Here is a 14,304-nt window from a genome sequence, read left to right as displayed (position 1 = left end):
ACACTGATCAATACCACCCTCTTTCATGTAATCCCACACCGCTCTCGGTTATTAATAATTCACGATAACAGGCTTTCGGCTTGAAAGACTATTTCATCAATGAGCTTTCGCTTTCAGTCCCTTTCGATACTACTAGGATTTATTTACGTACACTGCTGTGCATAGTGTTAGTATAAGAGCCCTGTGGAAAACAAGTCAGTTGTTTAACCCCAATTTGTATATATGTAGGGTAAGGTATAATGACACTGGATATCGGTTGTAATATCTATCTCCCTGTGTAAATATAGGATAAAGCTTATTATAAAGGATTATTACAGAGAATAAATCAGTATAAACTCTGACTTTGTGTGCGTCATTTCTCGGCCCATTTTCTTTTTTTATTTTTAGTTCTTTCTCGAGACCTACCGTGACTTTGTGTATAAATATATACACACACACAAAAATGTTATACAATATAATGAAATTTAAATTAATATAAAGTGTATTGTAGTAATACAATACTCTCTTTTCTTATCTTTTTTTTTTTTTTTTGCAATTTTTTACTCTTTATATTCTCTGTACTAACCCAACACATTTTGTTTTCTTTACAAATAAAAATTAAATCTTTTACAAGAAATAAATTATTAAAATCTTTAATATAGTTAAAGTAAAATATCATATTTAATTAGAAATAAAAACCAAGGGAAAATTACACGGCCGTAGGGCGAAATAAATAGATTATAATGAGAGTAATCAATATAAAAATTGATGAATATGACAAGTTTTAAATCCAAAAATAATAAATATAAAAAGTATACCTAATAGTCATAAAAAAGAACACTGTGTCTTGGGTTTGTGTTGTGAAATGAAAATTATCTATATAACTTACGTAACAGTATTTAAAATAAATATTGGTTGTGGGTTTTATTAGACATTCAAGAATATTTAATTATTATTTACTTATAAATTTAATATAAATATTGATTTTTATTTGTCAGAAAATGATATTCTTGTCTTTCTTTCTGTTAAATAGATTCTTCGATTTCATTTTGATTTAACGTAATGACTCTAAAAAAATCCCATAGAGTTTGTACTAGTTTCTGTGACTTCTAATACCCGTATCTCATAGTTCGTCTGTGTATTGTGGAAATCCCCTGCATATCCGCTATAGATATATCCCAGACTTATTTATCCCAATATATATGTATACAGTCAGAAGATATGTATATCTCGTAGGGATACAATCGATAGACAATTTCCTATATCTGGTTTATCTCCGAACCCTCTAGAGCATCTTATTTTCTTGAATGGTATCCCACAAGGGCATGTGGTGTATTTATATATTTGCTCTTTTGTTGAGGATTCTGAAGCAAAATTTAGTAGCTTTGTTTTCCATTCTAGAAAACTGAAGTTATTATGCGTAAAGCAGAAAATCTTGAAATCGTTGGTGCTTTACCATGTAAACTATTTTATTTTTACGGAATTATCTTAAAATTTGTGGATAATAATTTATTTAGAGAAGAAATATGACTAAAATGTTAGGTAAAAAATTAAATTTAAGGAAACATCCTACAACAATTAATTTGGTAAACGTGCTTTAAACTATATGGTACCATATCTGTTCAATCGCTTACCAAAAAAACTAATAAATTAATCAACCACAAATAAAATTAAAAAAGAAATATTTAATTGGGTTCTTTCTTACTTCTATGATTCCCAATAATAACTGATTTTGGTTGACCAAATGACCAAATCTGCCTATATTTTTTCTTAACTCCTCACAATTAGTCATTACATTACCATTAAAATTAACTATATAAGTATGTGCTTAGTTATAGATATTATTTATTTAGATATTATTGGATCCTTATTTTTATCATATTCTGTATCATCTTATTATATTAATTCACTAATTGTAAATTCTTAGCTTTATTATTCACATTAAAGTCCTTTGAGTTATTTTTATTATTATTATTTTTAATTTAATTTTTTTTAAATATTATTTTATTTTTTACTTAATTTTCATTTTAGTAGTTGTTAATTAACTTATTAGTTGTATAACTTGAGTTCAATTCATATTGTACATATCAAGCTTAAAAATTGTATAGCCTACACAACGCCCTAATAGTTAAAATTGTAATAAATACATATCAATTATGTCAATCATTTTTATGTGTAATTTTGGCACCGACCAATAGATATCATCTGATCGGACCATATTGGATGTAATTTTTTAAATGAATAAAATAAAAAAATTAAATCTTTTTTTTTTTTTTATCTGTAATTATAATAATTTTTATTTAGTTTATTTGTTTTAAGTAGAAGATTTATTTCTTTTAGACAATTTTTCAAATTATCGTTCATGGGCTGTATTTTTTGACGTATAGTCCAAACTGGCTTTTAGTTAAATTATATATACATAATTATAAATACAAAAAAAATAATTATTTGCTTCTAAAACACTTCGTAGTTTTCCTCTATCATCATAAATTGCCAAGATTTGGGAATATGAAACTTTTAACAGACCACCATTTCGCAACATAATGACCTATGGTAATACTAATATAAATTGTATATATGTAAAAATATAAAAAATTTATAATTTTTGAAGTGGACTTGCCTGGTCTTGAAATACAGATTTAACTGAATGTTAATAGTTACTGAAATGTTATATCTCCTTCTTTTAAAGAATTCTGTTTATCTTGATTAATGATATATCACTGATTTGATAGTATAATTAATATTTATTTTAAATATTGTTACAAACTATTAGTAATAACTGTTTTGTATCTCTCACATACAGAAATTTAAAGTTTTTGAAAAAATAAATACAAATAAAAAAATAAACGCTTTTAATAAAAAATAATTACTTATTTCTTACAAATTAATTGGAATCCAAACATTCTATAAAATATTTCACTTAAGACCCTGATTATAAAATCAATTATGCATGACCTATTATTTTCATATAATTATTTTCTTAGTCTTCCATCTGGCGGATTTTATTGCCATGAAATTCATTTATAGGAGGCTCATAAACGAAACATCCTGCAATAAAATTATAAGTATTCTCGTTCTTATTATTCGAACGAATTTATAATCATTCAGTTCTTCTCTCGTCCATAATTTAAAGGAAATAGGTTCTCTTGATTTAAGTTTTATATTTATAGGCTGGGTACTAGAAGTTTCTTGTTCTGCTTTCAGATTTCTGATTGTCTTAGTTTTTATTATATCTCTCTGTGTATTTTTTTATTAATGCACTATTCATAGGCCAGACGGATTAAATAAAAAATATGCAAAACCCAAACATACAAAAAATAAAGAAGCGACCTCTCTTTTTTGATGCCACCAAAACATTACAAATGCGGATGACCAAATTCATAAGGCGTGGAAGTTGACAAAAACTTATATTTCGTCAGTATTCCATATACAAAACGAAATTTAAGATGTTTTCTATAAATTTATCTTATAAATATTTTCTATAATTTATTTGTATCTGGTATAATTATTCAATTAATATAAATTACATTCATAAAGTTCCAAAACTCTTTATTAATAACTTCAAATGTCCAACAGTTGAGGACAATATATTAAATTAGAGTTTTTTTATACATTATTTTTAAAAAATTTAATTAGCATATCTTCAAATATAATCTCACAGCATCACAGCAACTGTTAAAATTCTCAGGCTATTCTGCACACGTCTAATGTATTCTAATTATTAGAAAATATATTACGTAATTAAACATAATGTATGGAAAATTAATTGATAAATAAATATAATTCACTTATTGGTTTCTCGTTTAATAGGTTAAATTTTAAAAGTTAACGTGAGGATGTGAAATATTTGTTTGTTTTTGTTTAGTGGCGCAGAACATCATTGGTCATTAACGCCATTTATACTTTATTTAATTTTTTTTTTAATTTGTTTAATGTAATTTGATTTTTTTATTTTACCTGTTTCATCATCATCACAGAGGGTTTTTGAGATATTCGGGTTTAATCTTAAGCTATTGAGGTGTGATGTGAAATTCTTGGACAATATGGTGCGTTGTCAAATCGTTGTTGCAATAGTGGCAGTTCGGAGGAGTTTGTTTTGAAATAAGTTTAGGAGTGGGTGAGCCTCGTGTGACCTATTCGAAGCCTGGTCAATACTCTACAGCATTTGCGGCTGGAGGTTAATATTTTTAAAACTTGTTAATATTAGTGTTCAATAAAAGTCTAAATTTATCTCTGATATTGGCCAGGTTGGACATTTAACGTTATTATTAAAGAGTGTTTTGAGAGTTTATGGTCCTAATTTATTTTAATTGAATAGAATTAAATTTATTATTCCATACGTGGATTAAATTGATCCAATTACATCGCTTATGCTTACTTTAATTTTTTTTCTAATTGAATGATGAACCTTGAAATTAGGTAGTTGTGCAACCTATTAAAATGTAGAGTAAGTTATTTATTTATATATTATATTTATATTATATTTATTATTATATTTATATTTGGCAGACTTTTTTATTTGTTAACTGTCACAATGTCAATAAAGTATATATATCTATAGAACTATCTAATCTTATAGTAGCTTTTCAATGTGGAACTTCAGTGACATATATCACTCACTGACGTCCTCGGGTTCAATGCCGAAAAAGCGTTTACTGATAAGAGAGTCAGCATCCTCAATGGACAAGGTTTCATTCAACTGTCAGATTTTTTTTTCTAGAATTTTGGCAAATTTGTTTAAGAGGACACACTTATGCTTTGTAGTCTACTGAGTACGTCCGGGTAAGAAAACCTCGGTTCTTATCTCTTATATAAAATATGAGAAATAAAAATATATTAAACTATTAATTCAAGTTTTTCACCTCAGGCATTCTCTTTCTCTCTATATGGAGATGAATTTCTTATTTATGTGGAGAACAACATTCGAAGGTATGATTTCTTATTGATAATTTGCATGACCAAAATATAATTTAGAAAATGCATAAACACTCATAAATAATAAAATTAGACCTGCTGAGATAATAATCCTGAATTTATCGTAAAACATTTTACTAACTATAAAATCAATATATTAAACTTGCTAATAAATATTATAATAACTTGAACAATTACCAGTACAGTATAATTACTTGATACTGCAATCAAATTAGAAACACAGCCCTAACATTAAAAAAAGACTTGATTTATATTAAAAAAATCCAGTATTTTTCGTGTGTACAAGTCCCACAGATTCGCCCGTCGGGTTTGTGATGGAGTGGAGTAGATCTAACACCCATGTGTTATATCAGCATTTTGCTTATAACTCATAAATTATTGTGTTTAGTGAAAATAAGTTCGTAGCAAAATTAAAGTTCACTAAATTTCTCAAAAAAGTGTAACATAATGCCAAAAATCATCTAGTAATACATTTTTTCTATTGCTCTGAAGTGACAAAAAATATCATATATCAATTACATTTAATTAGCTTAATCCCTATTCATTCTACTATTATATTGATAATTATATCATACAATTAAAAAATCAAAAAAAAAGTTTTAAAGAGTTTCACATTTTACTAACAAATTTGTCGTAAATTATTCATTTTCAGAAAAATGTGGTATCTCAGAAATCAGCACGACATACGTGAACACATAGAGATACTTATATTTCTTTTTATCTTCACAGTTTTTTATTTTCATCTACGAAATTATTACAATCAGCAAATGAGCTATTCTAAGAAGGTATGAGGGAGACAGCACTCAGTGGTCCCTCATCCAACTCCTCTTCAGTCTACGCCGAGTTACGTTAGGGATGTCTTTTGTCGCCATCTGTTGTACAAATGTTTAGAATTTCCATGTAATTTATCATAAAACCTTTTGTAAGTCATAAGAGTGTGGTCTGTTACAGTCGGGATGCGTAAGTTGGTGTGAATGGTCTCGTTTGAAACGTAGAGTGGTGAGTTCATTGCCAGTCTTTAAAATTGCAATTGAAAGGTTTATATTTGTGTCTTTTTAGCCGATCCATAAATTTGGCAGGCATAAGTCCATATAGATTTAGTAAATAATTTTATAAGTTTTTTTTTTCGGCCAAGACTCCCATTGGAGTCCTATACTGCCTAACTATGGTTAGGAGTCAAAGTTTTTCATTTTGTGGGACCGCCACTCAATGAAAAAAGTAAACGTCCCAGGCCGGATTCGAACCGGCACCGCCAATAGACATCAAATTGGTAAGACTGTCTCTGAGCTATGGGCGGCCCTAATTTTATAAGTTAAGTTTCTGTCTAAGGGATTATTTATACCGTCTGTGTGAATATAATTGGGGGGATAATAGTGGGGAATTTAAAGTTTTTCGTTTTGTCTTGACGTGTGGGCCCCTTGTGAACCTTCTGTCATAGGTAAGTCCTAAATAAGTTACAGTATAGGGTGATTGTCTATGTAAACTGAAGGGCATGTTTTATGTCGTAGTTTAAATGTGACATTTCGTAGTTAATTTTTATTTTCCATTGTGTACCTAGGTCCTATATTTTGTCTAGACCATGTTGCGATAGTGTTAGCTGTCGTATGTTAATATTAATTACTGAAGTAGGGCCAGAATAGAACCTTGAGGGACAGATAAGATGCGTTCATGAAGAAATAATTTGGGCCTAAAGAGTAAGTGCTTGGGAGAAACAGCTTTAGCTTAAAAAATAAGACCTTGGTGCCATACGCTATCAAACGCCTGAGTCTACTCTAATGGTGCAGAAGCTTATTGTTTCAGATCTAGAGCAGAGTAGATGAAACCCGTGACCTTGTGTTGTACAATGTAATGTGTGAAATCCAAATTGGTGATCAAGTAATATGTTTTGGTAATTCAGTTTTTTAAGAATACGTTCATGTAATTATTTTTGAAAAATAATTTTCAAGGCGCGCACTGGACGAAGACAAATAGGCCCGAAGGAATCGGTTATTTAGTTGTCCCCAAGATAGCATTGCATAGGGATGTGAGGTATAGCAACGCTATTCTGGAGATATTCTGAATTATCGCAATTTATAACTTCTATGCCCTTTTTAATTAACTTATTTCACTTAAATTATTATTGTTTAATTTATTGTTGAATTGTTGTGAATTTTGTTATTTGCTGTATGTTTTTGTAATGATTTGGTTATTGCTATATAAATAGACATTAATGTCTTCTTGTGGATTGAGATTATGATGGATCATAAATTATAAATCACACAGTGACGTTTATCTATGTTTCTATATATTATTATAATTTAATTTGGTTATTTCTTGACGGGTTAAGAACAGTTTCATGATTTGATAAAGTGTTATTTCGAAGGAATACTATATATGGAATGTTAACGAGGAGAGTCTGAAGTTCGTTTTTTTTTTTTTTTTTTTAAAGCGGAATTCAAATAAGTCGTACAATAAAAACATTTTCTTATCGCCTGTATCTTAAAAGCACTGCCCGGAAATGTTGGGAGTACCTTGAACGTCCTAAAAGAGCGCACAATCAGACAAAAGATGAATGCTCTGTGACAGCCATTCCCAAATCTGGCGGACAAAGGAAGTCGTAGGAGGACCAGCTGTCAATGTTAGCAAGTATTTAAAGCGTTCTTCTGCAAGTAATGTGCTACTGTATGGTCACTTTTAAAATGGTTGTAGGTCATTGTTAACTTTTTTTATTATAAATAATTTATTTTATTTTTTTTTTAATTTTAGGAAAGAGGATGTTCAGCTGTTTTGTATTTTGTCTATTTATATTTAGGTAGTTAATTATGTCTTATGTATTTATTAGGTTGTAGTAACATGAATTTAAATTTTGTACAACACAATATTTATTGATAGCCCGATTCTTATATTTTTCTATAGTAATCATTTTTTTTTAAATTTCGCTTAATTTTTTTTTTCTCGATGTATGATTTTTGACGAATCAAATAAAGTAGTCGTGTTTTTATATGAAATTGTTTTGTTATTGTTTAGAGTTTCTGTTATCCTCTCGGAGAGTGTTGGTATGTGTAGTATCTTTTACTGTTAGTTTCTTAGGGTTTAGGCTGTGTCAATATTATTGTTTGTTTTAATAATTGTCAAAGTACCTTATGATGGTAACAATTTGCCAAGAGATATTAATTGATAAAATTATTGCACTCGGTTTACTAATTTTTTAGCGGTGTTGATGTTATTTCTTTTTTGGACATGGGATCCGTACATCTAAAAATCGTTTTTAATTTTAACTAGATTTAATTTTTCTATAAAATTCAAAATGCCATTGTTTAGATTTACTACGACCGTCTGTTTTATTTAAGTGGCGTGTTGAATAAAATGTTAGAAATGGGACTGAATGCTTATTAAGTAAATAACAAAATAACTAATATAGGCAAAAGCTTACGGCAGGAAATGTTAAAAGTGAAAAGAAATTTCTAACCTCCAGCTTTTTAAAGAAATTTTATAAGGTTTATAATAGTTATAAATAATGAACCACATACATACGCCACTTGAATTACCGACTGTGACAGTTTATATCGAGAAGGCATATCAAAATTTTGACAGCCTCCAGTCCTTCATTCAGGACACTGAAACCAACAGGACAGCCACAAATGTTGCAGACACACACAAACAGACTCAGACATGACTGAGGACTACAGACATTACGAAATCTGATGAGCCCATCTTCAGGTAGTAGACTCAACCTTAATTCCAATTTTCAGGCGAATTCCTTTTCTCATTTCCTACGTAAAATGCAGTGCAATAGAAAACTGCAGTTACCTACCCACAATATATTAAATGTTTTAGATCCATGGGGCATAGAACAAGGGAAAAAATAATGAATTGAATTACGGATCATCGGATGATGAAACATTTATTTTGTTACAAACGCTAGTCAAAATATGAAAATAAAATTCAATTATCCTGTTGAAGGTATGTAAGTTTGACCTTGATTGTGTTGAAATAAATCGTGAACAACGAGAATAAGTACACCATAAATACCAGGCCAATGAACAAGAGTTACTGAAAAAAAAATCTCTTGAAATAATAATATTCATATTTTTTTTTTATGTATTTTTCTTTATCTTACATTTATTTTAATATAATATTGTGTGAAACGTTTCTATTCATTTAAAAGGTATTGTTAATAATAATTATTTATTTATGATTTTTTTTTTTAATTACAGGTCGAATGGACTCAACCCGTTATCAAATCACCGGTGGAATCTGGCACTTTACAGCCTGGATGTTAACGGTAAGGTTCATTTAAATTTCTTTATATAAATATACAGTCAACTGTTACATCTTGTTTGTTTAAATTAAATTAATTAATTTTCTACTATATATTAAAAAACGAAATAAACAATTTTCTCTTATACGGTATGAAGTTCGCTAATTTGCAATCAAAAGTTTCTGGACTGAGATAAAAAAAGCTTGTTTGTTTTTTAAGCCAAATGAACTTTAAGATCGAATTTAAAAAAAAAAGTTTTATTTTACATTTTTGGAATTTTTTTTCTTCTTTTTTGGAATTTTATTCTTCTGAAAATTATCCATTCTCTATATATTTTTATAGGGTACGTAAATAAATTTTTCCATGGACTTTTTTCCTGGTTAAGCGAAAGTAGTCGATGAAATTTTATAAAATTTATGGTAGACCATACCTAAACTAATTCCCTACTATTTTAAAAAAAAAAACTAAATCGGACGAGCTGTTCTCAAAATTTAGGTATCGAGAAAAATTCGTATGTGTGTACGCAAAATTATTTGACAGAATTCGCTCAAATTTATATTAAAACATCTCAACACCAATACCCGAATTCTTCGAAATATGGACCGAATCTTAAAATTGTTGTGCCCACTCAAGTGTCGTAAACAGAATCTCATGAAATTTAACACTAATCCGCAAATTTCCTTTAAATTTAGGCCTTCCTCTAAACTCAAACCAGCTGTTTTGGAAATATAGGTCATATAAAAAGGTTTATGCATGCAAAAGAAAAATCAGTCGATAGAATCTGGTAATATAAATATGGTACGAACCAGCCAATATTAATTAACCAGCACATTCTGTATATATTCCATCAGAATCGAATCAAAGGTTCAATCGATTATGTCGTAACGTACATTTTGAACAGACATAGAGAAAAACAAAGTTCTTTCTTTTGTCTCTAATGTGAATGAAAATTTCTATTCTGAAGGTATAAAGGTTTTCATAATGTGAAGGAAGTAAATAAATAATCTTTTAAATTGTTTCAGATATTTTTTAAATTAATTTATTCTCTCCCTCTACTCTTATTTTTTTATTTTTTCTGTCGAATTTTCTTTTAGAACTTTTGCTTTATTTTCAAGTGGCATATCAAATTAGATTTAATTAATGTATCGTTTGTCTGTCTATAACAGTATGAACGTTTTAAAAATTTATTATTCAACTATCATTATACTTTAGGAAAGCAAATTAATTTAAACATTTAATGCCGGTGAAAGTCGTACTATTAATTTAGGTTTGAGTTTTTGTTTTTTTTCGTACCCTTCATTAAAACAAAATTAGTACTTCATACATATATAATACATGAAATGTATTATATTATTCTCCCTTTGATTGCCTTGTTATAATGTGTCGATATATTTTTTTTTTTTTCATACCCTCCTATAATGATGTTATTGAATATCTGGTACATACATATATACTTTTGACATATTTGCTTAAACCGAGAAGAGGAGACCAGTAGATGGAGATAGTCCAATCCAGCAATATTTAAAAGTGTCAGAAATTGGATAACGGCAAGAAACCCTCCACTCCCACCCTTTATAGTAGCTTTACTTATCTGACTTTTCAAACAGGCAATTATAACGAGTTCGTTAGTCGATGTACGACATGTCGCTATCTCACAAGAGGAGATCTTAAAACTAAAACTTAATGTTTAATTAATTCTATCACAATTTACTATTATTTAATAAAAATTGAATTATCGTCAATTTGTTAGTATTGAAGGGAGACGCGACTAAAATTAATAACAATAATAAGCCAGCGAGGTTCATGCTCAGTGCCGCCGATGAATTAGACTCTCTTGTTATATTAAGTTATTTTTATTTAGAAAATTTTAATTTTTCTGTGTTATTTAAGGTAATGCTTCAATATTTTTATTCCAATTTTTTTATTTATAACCAATGCTTTTGATAATCCGATTGGCAAAAAGGAATAACGCTGCGCATGTACACAACTGATATTTTATTTACGCGTTATTGGTTCTCCATTTCCTTCAACAGATATATACGGGATTTTAATATTATGTCTTTCTAAAATCTTTGGCTTTTCAACGGTATACAATACGTCTATATTACAACTTTTATTTCCCGTATTTTATTTTCAGTCTTAAAAAAAAACCTCTGCCCTCCTGGTCTACAGTATCCTTTCTAAATACACCACAAATGCCTGTTGAACAGATTCGATACTTAGGACTCCATCTTGACAAGAGACTTACTTGGAATCCACACACAAGACTGAAACGACAAGAAACTGCTCGTAGATCCCGATTGCTACAACACTTACTTGACAAACGCTCTAAACTTCCCATTCACTACAAAAAATTAGTATACACTACGATAATCAGACCAATTTGGACATATGGAATTGAGCACCAAACCATCGAATTCTTCCCTCATCCAACCGTTACAATCCAAAATCCTACGTAAAATCCTTGATGCTCCTTATTACGTCACAAATAAACTCATTCACAAAGACCTTAACATCCCATTCGTTGAAGATTTGACCCAAAACAGATATGCGTCTTTTCATTCCAAACTCCTTAACCATCCTAACCCATTAATTCTTAATCTTTCATCCTTAACAATCCCTGATAATCCTCCGAGGCGTCTGAAAAGAAGATGGCCACGGGACCTTCTAATTTAAATTAATGTTTGAAGTACCACCAATGGGTGGTTCCTTCCCAAGATTTTCAAGTGTATATGAAACATACTACATATTTATCTATTGTATTATTTTGTACAGTTGTAAATTACATTAAATAAATAATTTAAAAAAATTTTTCCTCTTATCTCCTTAAAGTAATTACCAATTTCTTTCATAATTTATATTTATTCATATTTCATTGCTTATTAAAGATATTACTTTATAAAATTATTTGAAACAAAAAAATTATTAAGTTTTTCAGTAGTTTATTTCTTCATAACACGGCCTATGTGTGCCCAGAACATAACAGTCTATAAGCTTTTACTGCCAGCAATCTAAATCTAATCTATTTCAAAACTATTTTGAAACATTTATAGCTAAAATTAAAAAAAACACACCCATTTCTTATATTCAATGTTAGATTTTTTACTTCCATATTGTTTTTCAAAATTTTATTTGACCTTATGTTTTTCATGAATTTGAACTGAAAAATAAGAAACATATAAATATAATTTATCATGTTTAGCTTAGACTTTTATGTTTATTTTTATTTATAATGCCTCACCAAAATTTATTATCTCGGATTTGCATATACATCTGCATGCGCTTTAAGATCTTGTTGACCCGTGACTGCCCTGAGAATTCCAGCATCAGCTTCCAGGTCATGTATCTTGACTCCTTTTGGAATATCAACTGTCATCCTTATGATTCGAATACACTCGAGTAGAATTATTATGCAATAAATTAATTCTTTATGGCCCTGAACATCTGTTTCTTTGTGCCTACATTTATTTTATTCAGTGTATGTATATTTTTTCCCGGTATATGTAGTAGAGGAAGATAGGATTATAGGTTGGAGGGAGTGGAGTGCTGATAAAGTACGCTCTATCTTATCGAGTCCCCTCTATTAATGAGCTAATATTATCAGCTAGTACTGACCTAGGGTTATGTTCAAAATTCGAGAGAGATTTAAGAGTTCCCGATGAGGCAACAATAGTTGCAATTTTAAATTCCATTAGGACCTCATTAAAAGCAACATTTGAACTTACTGAAAAATCAGTATGTGAATTTATTGTGGAAAATCTTTATATCAGGAAGCAAAAGATGTTTAGTAAAGTGCTTATTATGTCTATCTTTGTAGGAGTTGTAGTTTTCATTATATCTTCCAAAGTATTATTTTAAATAAATGATGTTCTACCAGTTTAGTTTAGTACCAGATAGTTTTGTTGTATTGGTTAGTTTCAAAGATATGGAGTTCTGAATGAAAAATTAATTTTTTTTTTAACATATTGAAACAGCCATTATTTTGTATTCCACCTAACTATTCTAGGTAAACTCATCAATTTATGCATTATACATAGTTTATTATAGTAATTACTCATAGTTTTCATTAAAGTAATAAAAAATTGTGGGGGGAGGGGGAATAACTCTTGTACTATTAGCTCTCTCACCCAAAGTGGAATCAGTTCTCAGTATTTTAAGAGCGAAAGTACTATCCTGAGAACGTCTCCATGACAGCGGCTTCACAGCTGTAACATGTACTGTTAGCTATCACTGTATCTCAGTGTGACAGTATTGTCATGACGGCAACTAGTATACTGTTTAACAATTAAAATAGCTGTAGTAGTTCCTAACGTGGCAGTAAAGTGACTTTAACGTGACAATAACTTCACTGACACTGATGTTGCTTCCTCTTCGCCAATCCATAAATAAATTTAAAAAAGTATGAAGAAGATGGTTGTTGACCAGATATGGAGACGTCGAACAAACCAGGAGCTCAAAGTTTTATATAAGAAACCAGACGTTGTCCAGTTTGTGAGGTTCAGTAGATTGAGGTGGGCAGGGCATGTTGCTCGGATGGCTGAGAGTGATCTGTCAAGGAAAATAGTGACCGAGGTACTATATGGAACAAGACGCAAAGTAAGACCACGCCTTCGATGGACTGATGATGTGAGGAACTGGATGGCGGTCGCACAGGATCGTAATTATTGGTGGAGGCTAATGCAGAAGGCCAGGACTCGACATTATGTTGTGGAGCCGAATTAATAATAATAATAATGAAGAAGATGGTCAGAGTTGCGGTCAAAAAAGAAGAACAAGTTATAATTTTTATATAATTATAACAAATAGTTATAATATATATAATTTTCTTATCTCTTATCACTTATTTTTTACATAACATTTATCCTACCTTAATTTAGCCCTGATGAACCCTGTAAAGTGGGGCGAAACGTCGGACATTAAATAGTTAAAAACTATTTGTTCTACTTTTTTGACCGCAACCCTGACCATCTTCTTCATATTTTAAATTTATACGGTCAACAAAATATATATATTACTTTTTATAAATTAAAAAAGTGTTTGAAAAAGAAAAGAAAAACTGATACCGATCATTTCAATTGGCGTACCACCGTTTATTCTTTATTTTGTCTTTATTTTATTCAAATTAGAAATCCGTTTTTTTTTTTTTAGTG

The 14,304-nt window shown here is 29.6% G+C and overlaps 1 protein-coding gene across 4 annotated transcripts in view; it reads left to right on the top strand.

The window, feature by feature from the left end:
• Positions 1 to 14,304, top strand: part of EcR (Ecdysone receptor) — a 516,751-nt gene that overhangs the window by 145,729 nt on the left and 356,718 nt on the right. For all 4 annotated transcript variants that reach the window (XM_014426260.3, XM_014426262.3, XM_067045017.1 and 1 more), the window contains one exon: positions 9,111 to 9,178. The gene's annotated coding sequence lies outside the window, so the exon portion shown is untranslated. The remainder of the gene's footprint in view (positions 1 to 9,110; positions 9,179 to 14,304) is intronic.

This window comes from Halyomorpha halys, unplaced genomic scaffold, assembly GCF_000696795.3.
Source record: "Halyomorpha halys isolate HHAL.00 unplaced genomic scaffold, Hhal_1.1 Scaffold566.1, whole genome shotgun sequence".
In the NCBI taxonomy this organism is placed as follows: domain Eukaryota; kingdom Metazoa; phylum Arthropoda; class Insecta; order Hemiptera; family Pentatomidae; genus Halyomorpha; species Halyomorpha halys.
The sequence above is the reverse complement of the archived record's forward strand: the minus strand, read 5'-3'. Positions and strand labels throughout refer to the sequence as shown.